The sequence below is a fragment of the Chelonia mydas genome, chromosome 2 (genome assembly GCF_015237465.2).
Source record: "Chelonia mydas isolate rCheMyd1 chromosome 2, rCheMyd1.pri.v2, whole genome shotgun sequence".
Lineage (NCBI taxonomy): Eukaryota > Metazoa > Chordata > Testudines > Cheloniidae > Chelonia > Chelonia mydas.
In genome coordinates this window covers 111,497,721-111,510,190 of record NC_057850.1, presented here as the reverse complement: position 1 = coordinate 111,510,190, position 12,470 = coordinate 111,497,721, and the positions used below count along the sequence as shown (strand labels likewise).

The 12,470-nt window shown below is 45.1% G+C and overlaps 1 long non-coding RNA gene across 1 annotated transcript; it reads left to right on the top strand.

The window, feature by feature from the left end:
• The first annotated feature begins 10,693 nt into the window (after positions 1-10,693).
• On the top strand, positions 10,694-12,038 carry LOC122464273. Its single transcript, XR_006288220.1, has 2 exons — positions 10,694-10,977; positions 11,297-12,038. It is a non-coding gene; the product is annotated as an uncharacterized LOC122464273 (long non-coding RNA).
• Positions 12,039-12,470: the final 432 nt, after the last annotated feature.

Genomic DNA, 12,470 nt, shown 5'->3' with positions numbered 1-12,470 from the left:
CAGGAGTTCCACTTTGCTTGTCTGAATCCTACAGATAACACAAAATAGGAATCAGTCACTCTAGATAAAACTGCACACATATCAGCAGTAAGGTATTGTTCAAACAAGACCTCAGTTGGCTAGAAAGCTAAATTATGTAAGTAAAATAAGAACATATATTTACGTAGGGTCTGTCTAGCACTGTTAATTATATCTCACTGGATGTAAACAGTAGAAAAATCTGCTGTGTACCTATGTTAAATTTTTAAATGTTACATGAGAATGAATGTCTCCATCACACTGTAAGCTAGAACCCAGCGCTCTGCTGCATGGATGCGTTAAAGGGAGAAGAGGGAATAGGAAACTTCTAATCCTTGTATGCCTCACAAAAGTGGGCTCTCGCCCTCATGTTGTTGAGCATTGGATTGGCTCTTCTGCTGCTCTGTACGCTATGGCCCAGATCCATAAAAGTTGGACATAGGCACCTAAGTCCTTTTAGGCACCACTAAGATCCGCAGAAGCCCTGCTCAGCTGCCAGCTAAGCCTGGAGGCACCCTAGGTGCCTGAGTTACTGTCCGTGAACATGCACACAGCCTTATGAGATAGGCACGTATCTCACACTTAAGGCCAATGGGATCTTCAAACTAGGCATTGTCCTGCCTGTTGTCTGCAGGGTTCAAGGTGGGCGATGTTCTCAGAGCACATCTAATTCCACATTCAATGGCCAGAGTGGAGAAGAGGAAGAGGTGGCTTCCCTTATAACCTTTAGCCCAGTGGCTAGGAGATATTCTGCCAGGCTGGGGGAAACCTGGATTCAGTTCCCCCTTCTGCTTGATGTAGAGAAGAAATTTGGGTCTCTCACCTCTTAAGTGAGTGCCCTAACCACTGGACTATAGAATCATTCTCTCTAGCCCACTGCGATTTTAATTATTTATACAGAGTGGAACAACTTCAACAGGAGAGATTGAGAGAGACCTACAACTGAACATCTCATAGTCCAGTGATGACGGCACTCTCTTAAGAGGTGAGAAACTCAAATTTAAATCCCTTCTCTACATGAGGCAGTGGCAGTCAAAAAAGCAAACAGAATGTTAGGAACCCTTAGGAAACGGATAGATAATAAGACAGTAAATATCGTAATGCTTCTATATAAATCTATGGTATGCCCACACTTTGAATACTGTGGGCAGTTCTGGTTACCCCATCTCAAAAAAGATATTTTAGAATTGGAGAAGTTACAGAGAAGGGCAACAAAAATGATGAAGGGTATGGAACAGCTTCCGTATGAGGAGAGATTACAAAGCCTGGGACTGTTCAGCTTGGAAAAGAGATGACTAAGGGCAGATATGATAGAGATCTATAAAATCATGACTGGTGTAGAGAAAGTGAATAAGAAAGTATTATTTATTCCTTTACGTAACACAAGAACCAGGGGTCACCCAATGAAATTAATAGGCAGCAGGCTTAAAACAGGCAAAAGGAAGTACTTCTGCACATAATGCATAGTCAACCTGTGGAACTCGTTGCCAGAGGATGTTGTGAAGGCCAAGACTATAACTTGGTTCAAAAAAGAACTAACCCTGGTCTACACTACAGGGTTAGGTCAAATTTAGCCGCGTTAGGTTGATTTTTATAATGAATGCATCTACACAAGCAACCCCGTTCCGTCGAGCTAAAGGGCTCTTAAAATCAACTTCTGAACTCCTCCCCGGCGAGGGGAGTAGTGCTAAAATTGACCTTGCTGGGTCGAATTCGGGGTAGTGCGGCATAATCGACGTTATTGGCCTCCGGGAGCTATCCCAGAGTGCTCCAATGTGAACGCTCTTGGCAGCACTTAGGTATCTAAGAATGGGATACACAGAAGTCAGCACACTGGTGGGGAGCCACCTAAACTAGCCAATAGTCCAGTCCTGGGGGAAGAATCTGTCTCTGCTTGGGATTCTCAGTTGTGAACCCTGTCCAAGAGTTAGACACCTAAGCTGTTGGGGTTTTTTTTTTTTTTTTTTTTGCAAGAAATGCCATGGAGGCAGCAGTGACCTACCTTATAACCCATAGCCTGGTGGTTAGGGTACTGAGACTGGGGTTCAATTCCCTCCCAAGAAACTAAGAACAGCCATACTGGGTCAGACCAATGGTCCATCTAGCCCAGTATCCTGTCTTATGACAGTGGCCAATGCCAGGTGCTTCAGAGGGAATGAACAGAACAGGGTAATCATTGAGTGGTCCATCCCCTTTCATTCACTCCCAGCTTCTGGCAGTCAGAGGCTGGGGTCAGGCTTCCTATGCTCTGACTGTCCCCAGCATCTTAAAAGAATTAGCCCTGGTCTACACTACAGGGTTAGGTCAAATTTAGCCACGTTAGGTCGTTGACACCCAGCTATGGTAAAGCAAGGTGAGGTGTAACCCAAGTGCCACTGTTGGCCTTTAGAGGGTTCATAGAGGTGGCCCATCTCCTTTTAGTCACCTAAATATCTTTGAAGATCATCAGCAGGCCAATACCCAATCTGGGAAGAGAACTCCACTCTTCTGAGTGCCAGGCAGATGCACTATCCACTACTAGACCATTCTGCCTCCCTTAGTGTAACATTGACTGTGAACTATTTTAACATGTAATAACAACAAATTCAATAATCCTCACTTAGCTCTTAGGCAGAGTTCCCATTAATATCGAAAGGAGTGTTTTGCCTGAGTCAGGCTTGCAGGATTTATCCTACTCTTTTTTATTATTATTATTATTAAAGTTTTGTCAGTTAGCCCATATCTGTTCTTGAAATATACAAATCCCAGCACTTAAGAAAATGAGACACTGGTTCTGAGGAGTGGCATGAACAACTTGAAAGGTTTATCGTATGTCACCATGCAGATTCCTAAAAGGCAATAATGCCAGTTTTAAATCTGTTTGCAGCATTGTATCCATGTAGGTCCCAGGATATGAGAGAGACAAGGTAGGTAAGGTAAGATCTTTTATTCGACCAACTTCTACCTTTACCTACCTTGTCTGTCTCTGTTTTAAATCTTGCATGTACATACCTTCTACCCCAAATAAAAGTTTGTGCAGAAAGTTGTAATGGGACAAAACCTAGATACCATGAAAAAAAGAAAAGGAGTACTTGTGGCACCTTAGAGACTAACCAATTTATTTGAGCATAAGCTTTCGTGAGCTACAGCTTCATCGGCTGCATCTGATGAAGTGAGATGCAACCCTAGAAATGGTTGTTCCAAGTCAGGAGTATGTTCTACTGACAGGGCAACATGGAGATGTTTTTCCCTGCTGCTTGCTATGAAGAGTTATTTTCAGGGCTGTCAGTGTGACACATTCACTATTAGAAGATTTTATTTGAAAATGAGTTAATGCTTTTGTTTTTTTATTATTAGCATCACTAGCATACATTTAAATAAGCTTCTAGTTTTAGATTCAAGGTGAATTGCACTGTTAATTTTTTATGAAGGGATATATATTGGTAATTATTAGTTTATACAGAGGAAAGTGAATATCCACGAGTGTATTTTTGCCACATCCAGTCAATATGAAAATGGAAGGGTGGGAGCTAAGCTGGACAGACAGTTGATGGAGCATTGAAACCTGGACAGTTCCTGGGGGAAAAAAGCTTTAGCGTCTATACTCATCTGCCAAAAACATTTTGCAAAAGGAACTCTGAGCACAGGAAGCCCTCACAGGGTTGTGATAGCACAAGCACTTCTAATACATTTTACGGTAGAATATCATTAGATCTAACGTATCTCAAGTGCTAGTCACCATAGTATTTTCCACTGAATGCATCCGATGAAGTGAGCTGTAGCTCACGAAAGCTTATGCTCAAATAAATTGGTTAGTCTCTAAGGTGCCACAAGTACTCCTTTTCTTTTTGCAAATACAGACTAACACGGCTGCTACTCTGAAACTGAAATCAATGTGGCTCCAAATAGTGTGTGCCAGCAGAGACAGTTTTAGGGTTGGGGGCCCCCTCCAACTACTATTGCCTTTAATGGCAGTTGCATCAGACTTTTAATCCACATCCAGTCCCAGACCTTTTGCCTAGGATTGCAAGCAATAGGAGCCAATTGTAATTAGACACCTATCCACTAGGAACTGGACTTGGCCCATGTCAAATCAATCAGTGGTACATCAGAAAGCTTCGGATGATTATGACTTTATATGATTTTTTTTTAAAGCTTCTTAGTTCAAGCCTCCAAACAAATCTTGCTCAATATAGTTTAAAACACATGTCAAACATCACTGAATGAGGAGGGCTCCTGTGGAAAAAATAGTATGTGATCACGTAATTAAAGACTGTCATCATGCATATGCACAAGGGGGTTGAATTAAACTTGCACAAGCTACCTTCATTCTAATATTTTCTAATTTTTGAGCACTTGACTTTGTAACCTTATTTCTCTTTTAATGCAACTTATATATTATATATATACAAACTCCCCCCCACCCCCCAAATTAGTATAGTCTTGAGAGTTCTAATAACACTTCATGCTAGAGTTTCATTCATAGAACTATTGTAATAGAATAGCTTTCCCTGTTTGTTTTCTGATAGTGCTCATAACGTTCTCCTTGTCTGAATTCCTGGCCAGGGTTCCAGGGGTTGTTTTTACAGTTCCGCCCCAATCATGATAGATACCTGGATCTCTGAGGTGCAACCAATGAGAGGGGCAACAATCAGGTTCCTTAGGGAATTAATAGGTAATTCACATAAGTCTGATGAAAATAATTGAACAAATAACTTCCCCCCCCCCCACCTTCAGCCCTTTTGTATGAAGTAATTTATCCTATGCTGCTTTTTTCAAACTACAGCTGCTGTGATGTATATATGTATAGCTAGACCATAGCTATGTGTGTATAACATAAAAATGAAGTAAATGAATGCTAGAAGCAGTGCAGTTTTATGAGTACTTGGTTTAAGAGTGGCTTGCGGCTTTTCATATGTAAACTTGGTGTTTTAGCACCCTCTGTTGGAAGAAGATGGTACTGTATATATTTTAATTTTAGATACTGCAACAAATGCATGACAAATGATGGAGCAATATCTAGGAAAAGTCCGTGGCTCAGATTGCAGATAGCTGAACCGTTTGATACTAGGTATATTAAAACAAAAGACATTTTTTCTTCTCACTTTTGTCTTTTTACTGTAGGTTTTTTTACTTTGTTGGTCTAAGCCAGCCAAGAACTTGCTTGTTTCCAAAAAAATGAAGCTGATCTCATATAAAAGATTGTATTTTCTACTCTTTAGGTTTGCACACTCTTTTGTGATGTGTTGAACATTCTCAACCAACCTTGACTTGGGTGGATGTCTTACACATCTTAGTGACATAAATCTGGGTGCAAAATGGAACCCTCAGGTTTCAAAAAGCTGGTTGTGGGTTGAAGTTGGATTTTTTTTTTTTTACCTGGGTAACTCATCAACACTTCACTTTCATAAGAACTCAGTTACTCTGGCTCTGCGCAGGTAAAGTTAATGTCATCATCTCTTCGCAGTGGTGGTATTACAGTAAACCTTTGTTATCCAGCATGTTGGGGGAATGGGGGGTGCCACTGAGTCAAAAATTCCAGTTAACTAAGAGGGAGGGAGTTTGGGTGTTGGAGGGGGCTTGGGGCAGGGGGTTGGGGTGCAGGAGGCAGGGTGCCAGATCTGGGCAGCGCTCACATCAGGCAGATCCTCAGAAGCAGTGACGTGTCTCTGCTGCTCCTAGGGGGAGGTACAGCCAGGTGGCTCTTCATGCTTGCTCCGCCCAAAGGCACCGCCCCCCACAGCTCCCATTGGACATGGTTCCTGGACAATGGGAGTTGTGGAGCCAGTGCTCAGGGTGGGGGCAGCCCATGGAGCCCCAGTGGCCGTTCCTCAACCTACGAGTAGCAAGGACATGTCACCGCTTCCGGGGAGCCACGCGGAGCCAGGTAGGGAGCCTGCCAGCCCCATACCAACTGGACTTTTAATGGACATCAGAAATGCCAGTTTCTAGAGCTTTCTGGTTTGTAAAGTGCCAGATAACACAGCTTTTACTGTATTAATTATTATAGTAGCACACAGAGGCCCCAGTTAGGATCAGGGCCTTTTTGTGTTAGGCTCTGTACAAAACATACAGTGAAGGACAGTTCCAAAGAGCGTACAGGCTAAAAGATAATATTTAAAAGATAAGTGTAGGACACAATGAAAGGGGAATGGAATGGAAGCATGGGAGGGAAAGCATCTAAGTCTATTTCTTAGGTAAAAGGTGATATATTAGTATCAATCAAAGAGAGGGGAAGGAAACAAAAGAACAGCAAAAGGAAATATAAGTACTGCCACACTGAATTAGACCAATGGCCCATCTCCTGGTATCCTGTCACTGACAGAGGCCTGTACCAAGATATATATGTGTGTGTGTGTGTGTGCGCACAGAACAGGGAAGTTGGCGTGATCCACCCCATCTTCCCTTCCTGAGTTCTGCAGTTAGATGTTTAGGGTTGGTCAGAGCATGGGATTGCATCCCTGATCTTCTTGGCAAATAGCCATTGATGGATCTGTTCTCCATAAATGTATCTAGTTCTTTTTTGAAACTGACACTTTTGGCCATCACAACATCCCATGGCAGTAAGTTCCACAGTTAATTATGTGTTGAGTGGAAAAAGTACTTCCTCTTATTTGTATTAATCCTGCTGCCTATTAATTTCATTGGGTGACCCCTGGTTTGTGTATTGTGGGAAAGGGTAAAGAACACTTTTTTCTCTATTCACTTTTTCCATACCATTTGTGATTTTATAGACCTCTATCATAATAACCCCTTAGCTGTCTCTTTTCTACTAAGATCATAGAATCATAGAATCATAGAATCATAGAATATCAGGGTTGGAAGGGACCCCAGAAGGTCATCTAGTCCAACCCCCTGCTCAAAGCAGGACCAAGTCCCAGTTAAATCATCCCAGCCAGGGCTTTGTCAAGCCTGACCTTAAAAACCTCTAAGGAAGGAGATTCTACCACCTCCCTAGGTAACGCATTCCAGTGTTTCACCACCCTCTTAGTGAAAAAGTTTTTCCTAATATCCAATCTAAACCTCCCCCATTGCAACTTGAGACCATTACTCCTCGTTCTGTCATCTGCTACCATTGAGAACAGTCTAGAGCCATCCTCTTTGGAACCCCCTTTCAGGTAGTTGAAAGCAGCTATCAAATCCCCCCTCATTCTTCTCTTCTGCAGACTAAACAATCCCAGCTCCCTCAGCCTCTCCTCATAAGTCATGTGCTCTAGACCCCTAATCATTTTTGTTGCCCTTCGCTGGACTCTTTCCAATTTATCCACATCCTTCTTGTAGTGTGGGGCCCAAAACTGGACACAGTACTCCAGATGAGGCCTCACCAGTGTCGAATAGAGGGGAACGATCACGTCCCTCGATCTGCTCGCTATGCCCCTACTTATACATCCCAAAATGCCATTGGCCTTCTTGGCAACAAGGGCACACTGCTGACTCATATCCAGCTTCTCGTCTACTGTCACCCCTAGGTCCTTTTCCGCAGAACTGCTGCCTAGCCATTCGGTCCCTAGTCTGTAGCGGTGCATTGGATTCTTCCATCCTAAGTGCAGGACCCTGCACTTATCCTTATTGAACCTCATTAGATTTCTTTTGGCCCAATCCTCCAATTTGTCTAGGTCCTTCTGTATCCTATCCCTCCCCTCCAGCGTATCTACCACTCCTCCCAGTTTAGTATCATCCGCAAATTTGCTGAGAGTGCAATCCACACCATCCTCCAGATCATTTATGAAGATATTGAACAAAACGGGCCCCAGGACCGACCCCTGGGGCACTCCACTTGACACCGGCTGCCAACTAGACATGGAGCCATTGATCACTACCCGTTGAGCCCGACAATCTAGCCAGCTTTCTACCCACCTTATAGTGGATTCATCCAGCCCATACTTCCTTAACTTGCTGACAAGAATGCTGTGGGAGACCGTGTCAAAAGCTTTGCTAAAGTCAAGAAACAATACATCCACTGCTTTCCCTTCATCCACAGAACCAGTAATCTCATCATAAAAGGCGATTAGATTAGTCAGGCATGACCTTCCCTTGGTGAATCCATGCTGACTGTTCCTGATCACTTTCCTCTCCTCTAAGTGCTTCAGGATTGATTCTTTGAGGACCTGCTCCATGATTTTTCCAGGGACTGAGGTGAGGCTGACTGGCCTGTAGTTCCCAGGATCCTCCTTCTTCCCTTTTTTAAAGATGGGCACTACATTAGCCTTTTTCCAGTCATCCGGGACTTCCCCCGTTCGCCACGAGTTTTCAAAGATAATGGCCAAGGGCTCTGCAATCACAGCCGCCAATTCCTTCAGCACTCTCGGATGCAATTCGTCCGGCCCCATGGACTTGTGCACGTCCAGCTTTTCTAAATATTCCCTAACCACCTCTATCTCTACAGAGGGCTGGCCATCTCTTCCCCATTTTGTGATGCCCAGCACAGCAGTCTGGGAGCTGACCTTGTTAGTGAAAACAGAGGCAAAAAAAGCATTGAGCACATTAGCTTTTTCCACATCCTCTGTCACTAGGTTGCCTCCCTCATTCAGTAAGGGGCCCACACTTTCCTTGGCTTTCTTCTTGTTGCCAACATACCTGAAGAAACCCTTCTTGTTACTCTTGACATCTCTTGCTAGCTGCAGCTCCAGGTGCGATTTGGCCCTCCTGATATCTTTCCTACATGCCCGAGCAATATTTTTATACTCTTCCCTGGTCATATGTCCAACCTTCCACTTCTTGTAAGCTTCTTTTTTATGTTTAAGATCCGCTAGGATTTCACCATTAAGCCAAGCTGGTCGCCTGCCATATTTACTATTCTTTCGACTCATCGGGATGGTTTGTCCCTGTAACCTCAACAGGGATTCCTTGAAATACAGCCAGCTCTCCTGGACTCCCTTCCCCTTCATGTTAGTCCCCCAGGGGATCCTGGCCATCTGTTCCCTGAGGGAGTCAAAGTCTGCTTTCCTGAAGTCCAGGGTCCGTATCCTGCTGCTTACCTTTCTTCCCTGCGTCAGGATCCTGAACTCAACCAACTCATGGTCACTGCCTCCCAGATTCCCATCCACTTTTGCTTCCCCCACTAATTCTACCCGGTTTGTGAGCAGCAGGTCAAGAAAAGCGCCCCCCCTAGTTGGCTCCCCTAGCACTTGCACCAGGAAATTGTCCCCTACGCTTTCCAAAAACTTCCTGGATTGTCTATGCACTGCTGTATTGCTCTCCCAGCAGATATCAGGAAAATTAAAGTCACCCATGAGAATCAGGGCATGCGATCTAGTAGCTTCCGTGAGTTGCCGGAAGAAAGCCTCATCCGCCTCATCCCCCTGGTCCGGTGGTCTATAGCAGACTCCCACCACGACATCACTCTTGTTGCACACACTTCTAAACTTAATCCAGAGACACTCAGGTTTTTCCACAGTTTCGTACCGGAGCTCTGAGCAGTCATACTGCTCCCTTACATACAGTGCTACTCCCCCACCTTTTCTGCCCTGCCTGTCCTTCCTGAACAGTTTATAACCATCCATGACTGTACTCCAGTCATGCGAGTTATCCCACCAAGTCTCTGTTATTCCAATCACGTCATAATTCCTTGACATCACCAGGACCTCCAGTTCTCCCTGCTTGTTTCCAAGGCTTTGTGCATTTGTATATAAGCACTTGAGATAACCTGTTGATCGCCCCTCATTCCCAGTATGAGGCAGGAGCCCTCCCCTCACAGACATTCCTGCCTGTGCTTCCTCCCGGTATCCCGCTTTCCCACTTACCTCAGGGCTTTGGTCTCCTTCCCCCGGTGAACCTAGTTTAAAGCCCTCCTCACTAGGTTAGCCAGCCTGCTGGCAAAGATGTTCTTCCCTCTCTTCGTAAGATGGAGCCCGTCTCTGCCCAGCACTCCTCCTTCATGGAACACCATCCCATGGTCAAAGAATCCAAAGCCTTCTCTCCGACACCACCTGCGTAGCCATTCGTTGACTTCCACGATTCGACGGTCCCTACCCAGGCCTTTTCCTTCCACGGGGAGGATGGACGAGAACACCACTTGCGCCTCCAACTCCTTTATCCTTCTTCCCAGAGCCACGTAGTCCGCAGTGATCCGCTCAAGGTCATTCTTGGCAGTATCATTGGTGCCCACGTGGAGAAGCAGGAAGGGGTAGCGATCCGAGGGCTTGATGAGTCTCGGCAGTCTCTCCGTCACATCGCGAATCTTAGCCCCTGGCAAGCAGCAGACTTCTCGGTTTTCCCGGTCAGGGCGGCAGATAGATGACTCAGTCCCCCGGAGGAGAGAGTCCCCGACCACCACCACCCGCCTTCTCCTCTTGGGAGTGGTGGTCGTGGAACCCCCAACCTCAGGACATCGCATCTCATGCCTCCCAACCAGCGGAGTCTCCTTCTGCTTTCTCCCCCCAGACATATCATCTGGTCCACTCTCCGCAATGGTACCTGTGGAGAGAACATGAAAGCGGTTAGTTACCTGTGTCTGTGTTACTGGAACCCGGACATTCCGCTTACCTCTTCTGGAGGTCACATGTTGCCAAGCTTCTTCACTGGCCTCTTGGCTCCTCTGTGCAACCTGCTCTATATCTTTAGAGCTTTGTGCCCCTAGAAGCCTATCCTGAGTTTGGTCCAGAAAATCCTCAGTCTCTCGTATACAACGCAGGGTCGTTACCTGTTGCTCCAGACCTTCAATCTTCTCTTCCAATATGGCCAAGATGACCAGTCCTTAGCCTCTCCTTGTATGTAAGCCATTCCATTCCCTTGATCATCTTTTATGCACCTTCCATGAACCTTTTTCAGTTCCACTATATCCTCTCTGAGATGGGGCAACCAGAACTATTCATAATATTCAAGGTGTGGGCTCACCATGGATTTTATATAGTGGCATTATGACATTTTCTGTCTTAACTTTCTATCCCTTTCCTAATGATTAGCCTTTTTGACTGCTGCTGCACATTGAACTGAAGTTCAGAGAATTATCCACCGGGACTGCAAGATCTTTCGTGAGAGGTAACAGCTAATTTAGAACCCTACATATAGTTGGGGTTATGTTTTCCAATCTGCACTACTTTGCACTTATCAATGTTGAATTTCATTTGCTATTTTGTTGCCCAGTTATGTCAGATCTCACTAGAACTCTTCACATAATTTTGTATCATCTGCAAACTTTGCCTCTTCACTATTCACTCCCTTTCCCAGATCATTTATGAATATGCTGAACAGCACTTGTTCCAGTATAGATGCTTGTGGGGGACCCCACCATTTACCATTCTCTACCGTGAAAACTGATATTTTATTCCTACCTTTTTGTTTCCTATCTTTTAACCAGTTGCTGATCCATGAGTGGACCTTCCCTCAGGGGGCCTTCTCTTATTAGGGGGCTTACAAAGGCAGCAAAGCAGCCAGGCCGCAACACAGGCGCAGGGGCTGTTTCCTTTGTGTTTATTTTCATGTTTACTGTATTTATTGATGATGTTGATGCTGTTGTGCTTATGGAACATTTAAAGGACTTGGAACCTAGCAGAAGGGACTGGCTCTGACTGACTCTGTGGAACTTTTGCGACACAGCACCTTTATAAGGGCTGCACGCCTGTCAGCAGTTGCTGTTCGTTAGAGAGGCAGCTGGTAACAGTCTATCTGCACGGGTTTCCTTCACCACAGATCATCGTCATCGCCAATCCTCACCATTGATCTGAGTCCTCTTATGCCTGAGACTTACCTGTCGTGTGTGACCCAGGGAACCTACCATTTGTTCCTGTGCTCCTGATCTGCTGAAGGTCCTGTGCTCCTCCTGTCCCTGGCAACCACTGGAAGCAGTGGTAGGTCCAGGATCCACCTAGCCCAGCTGCAGATGACTGCTTAGGTCCAAAAGCTGCTGTGTGCATGCATCATTATCCAGTGGGTCCATTGGGGACCTGCAAGTACAAACTTTTGGCTATTGTCTAGGGTTGTTTGGAGACCAGGCTTCAGGCCCACTGTTGGGGCAAACCACTGAGTTATTTTCCCTTTCCCCCTTGCATTCCCTGGTATTGTTAAATTCCCTAAATAAACCCTGTTTGTTTTGAAAGATATTTCCTTGTTAAGTCTTCTGTTTACATACTTATCTGGTGGGCTGAGGGAGGTTATTCCCCAGACAATAGATGCTGGTAGCCAGTTAAAGAACCTGACCCTGTTACAAAGCATCTGGGTAACACAGGTGCCAGCAAACAGAGCTGAACACAGGGGAGTTTGAGGGGGAGTTTTGTTGGAGGAGGGCATGTGTAGTGTTCTGTTTTTGTTTTGGTAGGGGTTTTGTTTGTTTTGGGGTGGGGGGTTGTTTCCTTGACAGGAGCTTAGGCGGGAAGGCTCTGACTGTACAGGGGCAGCAGTGGTAGTGACCCAAGCAATGGAAGAGTCAATGAAGATGACTGGATGTGGAAGGTGCAGGATGAACACTATCCTGGAGTGGGTACCTGAAAAGAGCTTCATTTGTATGAAGTGCCACCTGATAGATCTGATGGAAG